Source organism: Lygodium microphyllum, chromosome 3 (assembly GCF_053477565.2).
Source record: "Lygodium microphyllum isolate KBCC chromosome 3, Lygodium_microphyllum_v1.1.10, whole genome shotgun sequence".
Taxonomy (NCBI): domain Eukaryota; kingdom Viridiplantae; phylum Streptophyta; class Polypodiopsida; order Schizaeales; family Lygodiaceae; genus Lygodium; species Lygodium microphyllum.
The window spans coordinates 136,367,116-136,380,401 of NC_141137.1; the positions used below are offsets into that span (position 1 = coordinate 136,367,116).

Below are 13,286 nucleotides of genomic sequence, written 5' to 3' on the forward strand. Positions count from 1 at the left end.
GCGCTCAACTCCAATAATAGATACTACCATTCTAATCAAGTACTTGTGAAAAGAAAAAGGCTTCAAACTACACGGGCTTCAATGTTGTTCTTGCCTATACACATGCATGTACATTAACACATAATGGAAGAATAGAAGAGTAGCTCTATATACTAGATATGAAACCACCATCCATTAAGCTTCAAACATTTGATTTGTTGGGAATTTGGTGTCTCAATGTGAACAATGTGCCCAAAAACATTTCTAGAAGGTTTCATTAAGGAGGCTACCTTAAAAGTCAAGAATGCTAACATAAACATTCATGCTTAGATGTGTGCATGCATGCATTCTAAGAAAAGAGAATGCAATAGAGCAACCAATGTGATAAATAAAGAATACAAAGAATCAAAAACTTTGATTATCACATAATATCGTAATAAATAATTGGTGCTTCCCAATTGTGTGCTTCTGTTAGGAAGTGATGCGCAAATCGGATGTTGTATGCATAGGTAGTGAGGGCCAGAAGGTCCCCAAGAACAAAGAACTTAACTTTTTGCTCAAAAACCAAGAGAGAAAATTTGCACGACATGAAGCAAGAAGACCAATTGGATACAATCTCCCCCCATGCCTTGTGTGAGCACTCCACAAAGCATGTATTTAATATATTATTCATCTCCAAGCTCAAAAAATAGCCCAAATATAATTAGCACACTTTAGCTTTTGTGTTTGCTTTTGTCCAAATAAAGAATAAAGCGGTTGGGCGCCCCAAGAGTCGGGTTGTGCCCAGATACGATGTCCAATAATGAATATTTAAATCATGCACCCATGTGCATATAAAATTATAAATATATGTCAAATGCTTTAATAAATCAACGCGTCAAAATAAATATTGGCCCCATGCCTAAGATATGCGCCCATCAAAAATCATAATTTCTTCTAAATAGCTTGAATACACGCTATTGCCCAGTGCTTCCTAGCGCCACCACCACCTGCTCTACACATCAACTGAAGCATTCACAATTGTTAGAAAATAATAAAATTAAACCGACAAAAGTGAATACCTAGCAGTCTTCAACTACAAAATAAATAAATAGGTTGGAACTCAGTCCTAACCTTAATTTATTACGAGTGCGCACTCTAAACTCATAAATGTATATTAATTTAATATGTATTTTGCGAAATCACCCGCTATGGAATTACCCACTTGCACATTAAATTAAGGAGATGCTCGAAAAGGATAGGCGTTCCCAACGACTTTTCGCACAAGGAATCCACCTTGTGTATAAGCCCGGGCAAATAAATATAAGTTTATGGAATCTGCCACAAAAACCTCACGGAATCCACCATGGAATATGCCTCCTGGCATCAGGAAGCTTTTGATAGCATACATGAAACAAGAGAGAGCAAATATTGTGTATAGAAAAACATGGTTGAAGCTTGCAAACAAGCCACCAACTAATAGATTAAACAAAGCATGGCATGCATGCTTTCTTGAGCATCCACCCAAATTTGATCACTTAACATTTTATGCAAAAGATACATGAATCACACATTGTATTTAGCATAATAGCCATTTAGGCGGCCAAGGAAGTCCATGCCCCCTCCAAACCCCATGGAATTGATGGGCTCCATCTCCCTCTACATCTCCCCTAAGAAGTTTGGTGGGAAAAAGTCACACTATGACAAGCCCTCTAAATAAGAACCTAGTCCTTCCTCCCAAGAAGTTTGATAGGAAAAGTTGCATTGTGACAAGCCCCCCAAATAAGAACTTAGTCCTCCCCAACAAGAAGTTTGATGGGAAATGTTGCACTATGATGGACCCTCCAAATAAGAACCTAGTGTAGCAATAACTTTATGCCAACATGTTGCTGAGCCCTTGTATGACTTGTCTATGATCCAATGTTGAAACGAGGACCTACTAGGTAAATGTGTTTCTCATAAATGCCTTCTCCTCATGGAGGGTTCACAAAGATAGAGTCATCAAATCAATTCCAATTTTAAATGAGGGGTGGAGCACTGATCTCCAACATACACATGATAGTACAATTATTGGAAGTCATCTTCTTTTTGCACATCATTGTAGAGTAATATACAAGTAGTACGTGAAGGTCTAGCACATAAACATTCATGAAACATGAGATTTCTAATTTGTTGGCATTCAATTTATTGTGAATAGTGTGAACAACCATAAGAAATGCAACTAGGATTCTAGCTAAAATAAGGAAGGTAATGTAGCATATCAAAAGATTGGGGAATTGCCTAGTGTTGAAGAAGGGCAAATACTCTCAAGAGGAAGATTTTGCAATTTAAAAGCATTACCTTTTCAATACATAAGGGGGATTTAAGATGATACTAAAGTCAAAACACATTTTTTTAAAGGTTTAATATGCATAAGCCAATATTAAGGTCAATTGTAACCCACTATTGAGGCGTGAAGCTTTTGATGGATGATATGGCAAAATGGGAAAGGAGGGGGTGATGTGATATAGAAACATTAGGGGGGGATAGAGAGAAGCCATGAAAGAAAGGATTGTATTCTCCATAGGGAAAATTTTAGACTAGACATTAATATTTGCAATACATAAGAGAAAGCTAACTCAAAAAGCTTTAGGTTCAAAAGTTTGAATTTTTCCTAGATTTTGTAAGTTTTTGGTCATGTCGGAACTAAAGTGGCACTATATCCAAAATGTAAAAAATTTATTTAAATTTTTTTTATGTTCTTATAAAAATTAACAATTTGCTCGACATTAAATGCCAATTTTTTGTGAAGAGTGGTTAAGATGATACAACATGATTTTTTTAATGTTAAATCTGCATAAGTCAATAGCACCATTAATTGTAAGACCTTATGAAGGCACTACAATTCTAAGCTTTCAAAGGACCATGGGTGCAAAATTGGAAGGGGGATAAGCATGAGGGATTGAGAGAAACCATGAAAGAGAATAGTGCACTCTTTATTTTTTGCATGGTAACCAAAGTCAAATGAACTCATAACCCCACAAAGGAAGAAGATAGATTTGACTAGAGTTGAGTTAATGTAACCCAACTTATTTTGCTAATAAGTAGGAGCTAGTTCAAGGGTCACTTGTAGGTGCAGTGCTACAACTTAAAACCTTAATAGGATAATCCCAAGAAATTGGGATTAGTGCTACCTCCATATGGGGTTCACCTCATTTTTGGCCTCTTAATCACAAAGATTGAAGACAATCCTTCTTTGAGATCTACAAATTAGATCTAAAGTTATTAATGTTAACTTACACACTTTCTCTCGTTATAATGCTTTTGTATAGATTAAACAAGAGATGCAAATTTGCAATTTTTATTATAGAAAAGACCTACACACAATGTGAAAGAAGAAAGAAAAGTACATCAAAAGAATCACCATGTGGTGATGTGTATGTACACACATATGTGCACGCGCGCGCACGCACACACACACACACACACACACACACACTTATGCATAAATGCATGCATTCACATATGGATGGAAGTATGCATGCATGTGTATATATACATTATCTATATGTGTGCATGTGTCTTACATGTGTGTGTGTGTAGAGAGAGAGAGAGAGAGAGAGAGAGAGAGAGAGAGAGAGAGAGAGAGAGAGAGAGAGAGAGGATGCATTACTATCTTGCAATTTTAGATGATTGGGGTTACATTTGTCATTTCTAAGTTCAAACAATTGCTTGAAATTGTTTGGGCTAAAGTCTAAAGTCCATTGTAGGCCACCACAAGCTCTAAGGCCTAGAATGGGGTTTGGCCAAAATATGCCAAGAATTTTTTCGTTGTTTCCTATGAGAGCATTGTTTGGGAGGCCCCACATGCTAGGTCAACATGTATTTTATGGCTAGTCTTCTATCTGCTAGGAGGTCAATATACAATCTATATGCAAGTATGGATAGCGTTTAATGTGAATTAATTGACACATAGGACAAGAACACTTAAGGGACACATAAGATATTAGTCCTTACTTGCTTACTCGAAGATTGCACTACCATAGTAGTATGTGTAGGCATTCAAACTTTGAGCACTTTTTCCAATTTCTAGAAACAAAAATCTACCAACCCATGCACTAATGCATTACACAAGACATAGTCTTGATTGTCTTGTTTGAGGTCCCCTTGTCCTTATTTGTATCATTTGACTCAACTCCTTAAGCTTTCTATGGTAAATACCTATTCACTAACAAGCCTCCTGTGTAATTACCTCATTATTGCTATGCAATTTTTATTCTTATCAATTCTCTTAGCTCCTCAAACTCTCCACTAGTAAACACCTATGCACAAGTGAGTGAATGGCAAGTCTCATGTGTGATAATCCTACTAAGACTTGAGACCCTCTCAATGCTTTGTTTAAGAACCACATGAGTTGACAATATGTGATCATGGACTTGGCTCCACCTCACTAGTTTGAAGGTATTTTGATACTTCTTTTGAGCATCTAATGAAGCAACTAGATTCCTATATAGCTTCATGTATGCATGTTGTAGTCCTAACTGTTGACCCTAGTTTCCATTTTAGTCACTATAATGACTACATGTTTTTTGTCCTTCTCAAATGTTAACAATCTGCCATTTGTCATACTTTAGCCCTTTGATTGTTGCATGCAAAAGAGTTGTTCAATCCTTCACAAAGTGTCTAAACTCATCCTCTTTGATGAGACAAATGATTTCGTTTTTGTGTTTTTAGTCCTTAACACCTAGTTTCTAGTTTCTTGTTATTTGAAAAGAACCAAAATTATTTTACGTTGGTGAGTACAATGGTCAAACTTATTGTTTTGATACGATTGCGCATGCAATCCTTATAACAAATGCAACAAGTGGAGTTTTTCTTAAATTTGGAAAATATTGTAGCAATGATCAATGGCAATTTTTTTTGTCTTTGATGAGATAACATATATCACTTCTATTTCTTTAGTTTTTACCACATAGCTTCTAGTTTCTTATTATTTGAGAAGAACCAAATTGATTTGGAATCGGTGAGTGTAATGATCAAAGTGGTTATCCTAATAAAATTTTGGATTCAACCCTTATATCAAATGGAAGAAGTGGACTTTTGAATATCCTATAGTATCATCACATTTTAACAAAGTCAATGAGAGGACAAGACCATATTTACAATTCAACAACACCAAGAGTTTGGCAAGGAGATGAATATGTGGGATGTGGGACTAGTGAAGTTTCGACTACTATCAAATCTTGGAGAATCCTGTAAACAAGGGTGCACTATCGCACACAAGAGCATTGCCCCTCTATGTGTGTGTGTGTGTAGAGAGAGGGGGGGGGGGGGGAGGGAACACTCTTTCTCTTCAAATTTCTAAAATAAACTCTTCTTTCTTGAAAAGGAAGATATCTAGACATTTCAAGGCTAAGTGGACCACTTAATTGAAGTTAAGAGTGGGTAATTTTATTAGCATCGACACCATCTTGTCATTGCACAATTATATAAGCATATGCCCTAAAGAGAAATGCTAACAAACACTAAATGACTAGGGATTTGATAGTGAACTATAGATTGGTAAACTATACGAGGGGTACAAGGACACCACTACTTGTATTCCTTTGGGCTTGTAGCACATTGGTAGACCTTAAAACACCACCAACAAGACCACAAAAGAGAAGTCTTTGGTTTAATGAAAACCTATTATTGCTAATTTTGTGGTCCAAATGCCATCCAAACCATTATAACTCACGAAGAACCTTATTACAAGCAAACTATTTATGAAGGAATTAATACTTATTCTTCATGTTCTTTGCAATATACTTTCATTGCCCTTTCAATGCACAATTGTATAAGCATATGCCCTAAAGGACAATGCTAACAAACACAAAATGACTAGGGAATTGATAGCAAATTGTAGGTTGGTAGACCTTAAAACACCACCAACAAGACCACAAAAAAGAACTCTTTGGCTTAATGAAAACTTATTATTGCTAATATTGTGGTCCAAATGCCATCCAAACCATTATAACTCACGAAGAACCTTATTACAAGCAAAATATTATGAAGTAATTACATAATACATCTCATCATGTTCTTTGCAATATACTTTCATTGCCCTATACACAACATTTTAGCACAGTAATTCTCCATGCATCTTCAAAGTAATATCTCCTCATAATGTAATGCAATATGCTATTTCAATTTGTAGCATTTCAAAAAATCTCAAGAAGTTGAGATAGGAAGGAATTGATATGCTCCTTATTTCACACTAGCAAAGGGAAAAATAAATACATATTTATTGACATAAGGTTAAGTTGTGATGGTATACAATTCCCAAAATTTGTTGAAGATAGACAAATTCGACACTTTGTTGAAGCCATATGTAGTATGGTACTCCATTTTGCATCTTTATTAGGGGTCCCAGTTGTTTGGTGCTTTGGCACCAAGCAAAACCTACCTCTTCTTTCACTCCTTTTGCCTCCATAGCCTCCACCTTCCTAGTAATATCATTATTTGTAGTTCACTTTTGATATATATGCTTCCTTCTTAGAGGATCCAATTTAAAATGTATCCCTTCACAAATAGCTTGTGTATGCATTTCACCATATTGCAAACACAAAATTATATACATCCCTAAATAACAGATGAGATCTTATCTCAAGTATAGTCCCAAAATAACACACATGCTAGGCATGAAAGGTTGCCTTTTAGGCATTAGGAGAAAAGGGTTATATTATTCCCCTTAATAGTGCATTATTTGAAGTTGAATCACTTAGCATTTGAGTATGCTATACATACTTATATCAACAACATATTGGATTGGAAAAAATGATTTGTGATGTTGTACTAACATGTAAGATGTATAAAGCTAGGTCCAAACTAGACATGAACTCTTATTTTTACATGCTTCTACATGCTCTTAATCTTTTAACGAAAGGATTTGTGGGATTAGTTTTTAACATAAGGTTTTGTGGAATTCCTTTTCTTAAACAAGAATTGTGGTGCTTATTATATTAAATTGAAAACATGAACCTCTTTTTTTAATCAAGAAAAGCCACCCTATTAGTTTAGTGAGTGTTGCTTTTTATGACTCAAACCACTCATTAGATTCTTAAGGTTCTTATTAATCACACATTAGAGATTAGAAAATAGAGAGTTTTTAAAATGTTTGATAATAAATGTTCCAAAAGAGCAAGTATGACAATGACCTTGATTTCATGCCAATTTCTTACTAGAAATCGTATTAATAGTTACAGTCAAATATTGTTGTCTTCAAAGACATGACTATTTGACCTATAATTCCTTGAATTATGTTATGGGGTTTTGATAGCATGGAATGGAGTGACTAGTGTAAGGGGGGTGATAAAATATAGGCCATCAAAATAGTGACATTTTTAAAGAACTTCTTCATAAAGGATGACTAATAGGTGTTGTAAACTACCATATGATTAGCCACACTTGTGTTTTCTTCAAGAATTATTTATTTTACATTTCCACAAGCATAATGTAAAACAAAGATAAGACTTCTCATAACCCATACAAAGGCACAAACCTAAACAAAGCCTTTTTTCTAAGTTGTAGCTAAGAGCCACACCACGCCAAATATATGGACTTGTGAGTGTGATGTGTGGACTTCAAATTTGTGCGGGCACACATAAGTCCAAGTCGTAGAGAGATAATGCGAAAAGGAAGAGAGAGAACACAAAAAAACATGAGAGAGAATGTCTTATGGACCAATCTCCAATTTGACAACTCTTGTAAACTCTAGGAAGTTCATGGAGTACCCTCATTTTTGGAGGGTACTCCATCAACTATCTAAGTGCTAACACATAGGTTACAATAGTTAAAGTATGCCGGCCACACTTGTTGTAACCTCTGTTTTGTTAGGTTTTTGTTGAGGCTATTGTTATTAATTGGAAGAGAGAGAAAGCAAGACTTGTGAAATTGATACATGTGGAGGCAAAACTGGTTTCTAGGTTAATTGGACTTCATGCTCATCGGTCTTGAATTAGATGTAGAGAACTCCCAACAGCGCTTGAAACCACTTTTTCGGGCTCACAGGAACAACCCCATAGAGTCCACTATTGATAGATCACAGGTTCACATGAGGGACAAGGGTTTTATTTTAGGAGTTTTTAAGTGATCGATATGCCAAACATGTGAATGCTTCTATGGTTGTCCAAATTACAACGTGTTGGCCTTACACATGGTTAAGTAGGGAAAGGCATAATATCAATCAGGGAGACCTGAGCGATGATTCTGTCTACTTAAAGGATATGCCCTCCGCGAAGGAAGCACGTGAACAGGGGTTAGGGTGTTGTCCTGCTTTCACACGACCGTACTCATGGCCCATCTGAAGTGGACGATGACGTGGCGGGCTTTGTGTGGGCCCCACAAAGAGCGCGTGGTGGACCCGAGCATGCGCGCGTGCCCGCGCGGAGCGAGAAATGCAAAATCCGAGCTCATCGCTCATCGAAAGAAAGAGGAGGGCAGTAAAAGAACCAGGAGATTAGAGAGGGGCGTTTTATCCGGTTCAAAAGGACCCCCGCCCCTCCCCCCTTCCTCTTCAATTCACAGCACGACCAGGGTTTATTTTAATGTATTTACGCTATATATATATATACACACATGCCCACAAACACTCGCACATTCTCGCGTTCTCTGTCTCGGCTCACTTACGTGCCAATCTCCCCCCCCCTCTCTCTCTCTCTCTCTCTCTGCCCTCCCTGATCGTCAAACACCACACACACATACTACCCCCCTCCGGCGGGGGTCTGCCCTCGCTGATCGTCAAACACCCCCCCCCCCCCCCCCCCCCCCCCCCACACACACACACACACATACTCCTCCCCCTCCGGCTCCCCCGCCCCCCTCTCTCTCTCTCTCTCTCTCTGTGCGCTCATCAAACAGCACCTCTTGGTTCGGGCATGCTGCAATCTGTGTATGTTCTCTTCCCTTTCAATCATCTCTTTAATCTGTGAGAGAGAGAGGAGGGGGCGGTGGGTTGGGGGAGGGGTAGGAGGGCAGGAGGCAGGATTGATCGGCATTTTTGCTATCGTTAATGGTGGTCCAGCTTCACGGCATTTGTTGTGAGCATGTACCCCAGCATATTAAGCCTCGGGCCATAAACAGTGGACCATGACAATAGCAGGAAGCTATGGCCGTGCTGTGGCTCCAAATTTCAACAGTTGGAAGCACCTACAGCTATAATAACTATCACTTGTAGGGAGGGAAGATGCAAGGGAGCCGGGGGGGGGAGATGCGCTACCTAGAGCCCTCTTTCTTTGTCTGTATTGTTGCACCTCCCTACCATTTGCTTGCGTGTTATCGTTCGTCGTTTGTTTGAAAGATTGAATGCTGCAAGGTTTGCAGCTGCAAAGCTGGAGTCCATATCCTCTCTCTCTCTTCACAACATATGTTATATAAGCACTTTTTGGTCAAGCAGCTCTGCTTCTCCTCCTCATCTCTTGGGGATGTGGCAGCTTCTCTCCCCTTCCTTTCTCAAAACTTGTCCCAGTGTCTGTCAAAACATGCACTTTTGCAACAACCTTGTCATATAAAAACACTCATGGCTTGCGCCCACATTTGCCGAAAACGTTATAATTTAAGAGAATGTGATGTGATGAGTCAAGATAAGAATCTTAAGGGTAAATAAAGTGGTGTCCAGCACAATATGAATCAAATCTGTGTGTAGGGTTGGTCTATGATAAATGTAGAGGTGGTAGTACTACTGCTAGTGATAAGACTTCGTTCCCCTGTATAGACCTAAGCTATGTGTACCATCTGTCTCTTTATGTATGCGATGGTGGACTGAAGTTGCTGAAGGCTTTATTTTTCAATCTTTTTTCTTGGATGGGGGTTTGCAGGAACCCAGCTGGATGTTCCGATGGACAATTACAAGAAAACCATTCTCAAACAACTTTACGAGTCCTCCTTAGGCTACAAAATTGAGGACGTGAGGCCACATGGAGGGGTGGAGAGGTTCCATTGTGCGGCTTACTGCAATGTGAGTAGAGGTTTCAACTCGATTCACTGATAATGATGATGATGATTCTAAGCAATGTTAGTGTATTGGCTGCTGATCTGTCAATGCTGATAATCGATTTTTTTTGTCTTTTTCAACGTTGTCACTCCTCATCATTTACCATCATCTTATTGGTCGGTGTTTATGATGCTAATTCATGTCAGTTTGATCTCCGGTTGCTCAAATTCATACCCAAGTAGTGCTACTCGTGATGCAAAATCACATCGGGTTAATTGCTCTTGATGAGGCTGATTAGTGTGCCTGTTAATATAATTTCTTTTGTAAGCAGTTATGATATGTCAATTGCTGCAAGATCGTGCCTATCTTAAACTCAAGGTTCTTGGTTGGTCCCTTGCAGTTTGTGAGACAACCATCCTAACGCAGTGTGCTGCACCTGTCCCTCGAATCTAAGCTTCCTCCTCTGTATAAAGGGTGTAAAGTTAGTCAGAGCTTGTGACATAAAAGATGGGTGCAGAGATGAAGGCTGAACAAGATGCTGCTGCAACTGGCTTCTCGGGGTTTGAAGGATTTGAAAAGAGATTGGAGGTGGAGTTCTTCCCTGCCACCATAAATAATAATGATGGGAATGTGCTCGGGCTGAGGAGCTTGACTCGCTGTCAGCTTGATGAGCTTCTACGGCCAGCAGAGTGTACCATAGTCTCAGAGCTCCACAACACTTTCTTTGATTCCTATGTCCTCTCAGAGTCCAGCCTCTTTGTCTACCCCTTCTCTGTGGTTCTCAAAACCTGTGGAAGGACACAGCTGCTCAAATCCATCCCTCTCCTACTACAACATGCCTCCACCCTCTGCCTCCGAGTAGCTTGGTGTAAATACTCGAGAGGGTCCTTCATCTTCCCAAAAGACCAGCCCTTTCCTTACACATGCTTTGATGAGGAGGTGAGATACTTGGACAAGTTCTTTGGCCACCTCAGGGGTGGACATGGGACCTGCCAGAAGTCCCATGTTCTGGGCTCAACGCAGCAGCAATGGCATATCTACTCAGCTGCTGCAGAGGATTACTGCTGCTGCAAGCATACCCCCACCTTCACCATAGAGATGTGCATGACACAGCTTGACAGGAACGTGGCAGCACAATTCTTCAACGAAGCTGGCACCAAGTCCGGCCGCGACATGACTGCACAATCCGGCATTGCAACCCTGCTACCAAATGCCCAACTCTGTGACTTCGCATTTGCTCCCTGTGGTTATTCCATGAATGGCATGGAGGGCTTGGCTCTCTCTACCATACACGTCACCCCTGAAGAGACCCACAGCTATGCTAGCTTCGAAGCTATGGGTTACAATCCACAAACTCTCCACTTGCACTCACTGCTCGATCGCGTTGTCTCCTGCTTCCAACCTGGTACCTTTGTCATGTCTATCCATGTCTCTGGCTACCATCATCAATCTTCTGCCCTTGCAGAGTCCTCATGGGGTTCCTCTGTGAGACTACCCTTGGGGTATGCATGCAAAGGCTCTGAGAGGCAAGAGCTGCCTGGGAACAGTGTGGTAGCTTTTCACACATTTGAAAAAGGCTCTGCTTGGAGTTCAAGTACTGTAATCCCACAAGGATTGCTGCTTGGCAACATGGAAAGGAACTCATCAAGGGACACATGGAGCAGACTATGTGATAGGAGAATCCCACATGGTGTACTGCTGCACGAAGGAGAGAGGAAGAGCAAGAATGCAGCTCCTGTCTCCCTCCAGCAAGTGGAAGAGAGCAAGAGGGAGGGCAATGGGAGCAAGATGGATGGGGGGCCCTTGACAGGATCAGCATACGAGTTGATAACCTCCCATCTCACACGTTCCATTGAGTTCCTGAACCTTGATGGGTCACTGCTGACGGTGATAGACACAGCTGTGGACATCCTCCAGTTAGAGAGGTGTTACCCCAATGCCAAGCTGATACTGAGGTTCAAGCCTGAGCAAGATGGCTATGGCTACTGCAACGATGATGGAGATTGTGGTGATGGGAATGTAAGCCCTGAGGTGGAGAATTTGCTGAGGATGTGCAAAAAGCTGGGGTTTCAGGTGGTGGGCTTGGCCTTGGACTTGGCCAACATCATGCATGGTATCAAGTGGGCAGCCAGGGCTGCTAGCAAGGTCTTTGACACTGCCACCGGACTTGGTCTTCCCCCTCTCAAGTTGTTTGCTGTGAAGGAGGTCCTCTCTGGTGTGAATGATGCCTCCCCCAATTTCAGCCTGGCTGTGGAGAAGCATTTCCCTTCCTCTATGGAGATCCATGTGATCACCAAACCAGCTAGTGTGGTTGTAGTTGGTGGAGGCCAAGAAAAGTATGCCAACTAATGTGCACATAATCTCTCTCTCTCTCTCTCTCTCTCTCTAAAAAAAGAAAGAAACAATACTCTCTCTTACCTAGTGTGGCTCACTCTGTCTCCATACACACTTTGGTTCATACCCTTCCCAAAAAAAGCAGACTTTTCACCTCATCTTGACCTTCCTTACAAGTCCCTCCCAAAAATTGCCCTCTTCCTTCCTCTTCTCCCTTAACATCCCTTTAAAGTTTACACTCTAATGAGCTTTTCCTTTTTGGCAATGTACTTCCACCGCGGAATATATCCCATAACTCTTTGACAAATATTCGCGTCTTCTCAATCCGACAGCATCGCGATAATCACGACCTTCCCATGGCCTCGGCGCTCGCGGTTCGCACTTCTCTAAAGCCTCGTGTCTCTGCGATGCTCTCATTTGCAGTGGATGTAAAACGTGTCCCCTTAATAACCATGGGGAAGTTGAAGTCACAAGCTACCTTGTGGCAACACATACTTGTTTCTAGTTGCGCGTAAGACGAGAGAGAGTTCTTTGGGCCCTAGCACTATAATACCTCATGTATCAAAAGGAGTGTTCGCCAAGGAACAAAGCCTTCTTTTGAGCCCTAATAAAGCTATCTCCCTCGAGTACAATATGTGTCAAGAAACTATATCTACCCATCATAAGCTTCCTATATACTCAGATCCTTTTCCCAAACTTTGTATCTCTCTTTTTTTGCGTTTCGAAAGACACTGTTTAAGGCCTTTTTCCTCCGAGCACCGAGTACATATCAATGCATTTAAAGTGATGTCATGAGCGCCTTTTTTTAACTCAATTGTGTTGGATCTTATATGCCTACCCAACATGGAGCAAGGCTACATTGGAAGTTTAGTGCATTTCCATCAAATTTGCTAACTAACATGTCAATCAAGCCAGATGATATAATTTTTGGAAGCATACAATACAAAGAGTCACATGCATGTGAAAACATAAGTTTCCAAACTACAACATGACAAGGTTATTCAAACATTTTCAAGAATGCTCCTATTATATGTAAGTGAAGCCA

General features: G+C 40.3%; 1 pseudogene across 1 annotated transcript; it reads left to right on the plus strand.

Moving 5' to 3' along the window:
* Positions 1-8,569: 8,569 nt before the first annotated feature.
* On the plus strand, positions 8,570-12,984 carry LOC148038933 (S-adenosylmethionine decarboxylase proenzyme 3 pseudogene; annotated as a pseudogene). Its single transcript, XR_015690351.1, has 3 exons — positions 8,570-8,866; positions 9,792-9,931; positions 10,308-12,984. The product of XR_015690351.1 is annotated as an S-adenosylmethionine decarboxylase proenzyme 3 pseudogene (transcript).
* Positions 12,985-13,286: the final 302 nt, after the last annotated feature.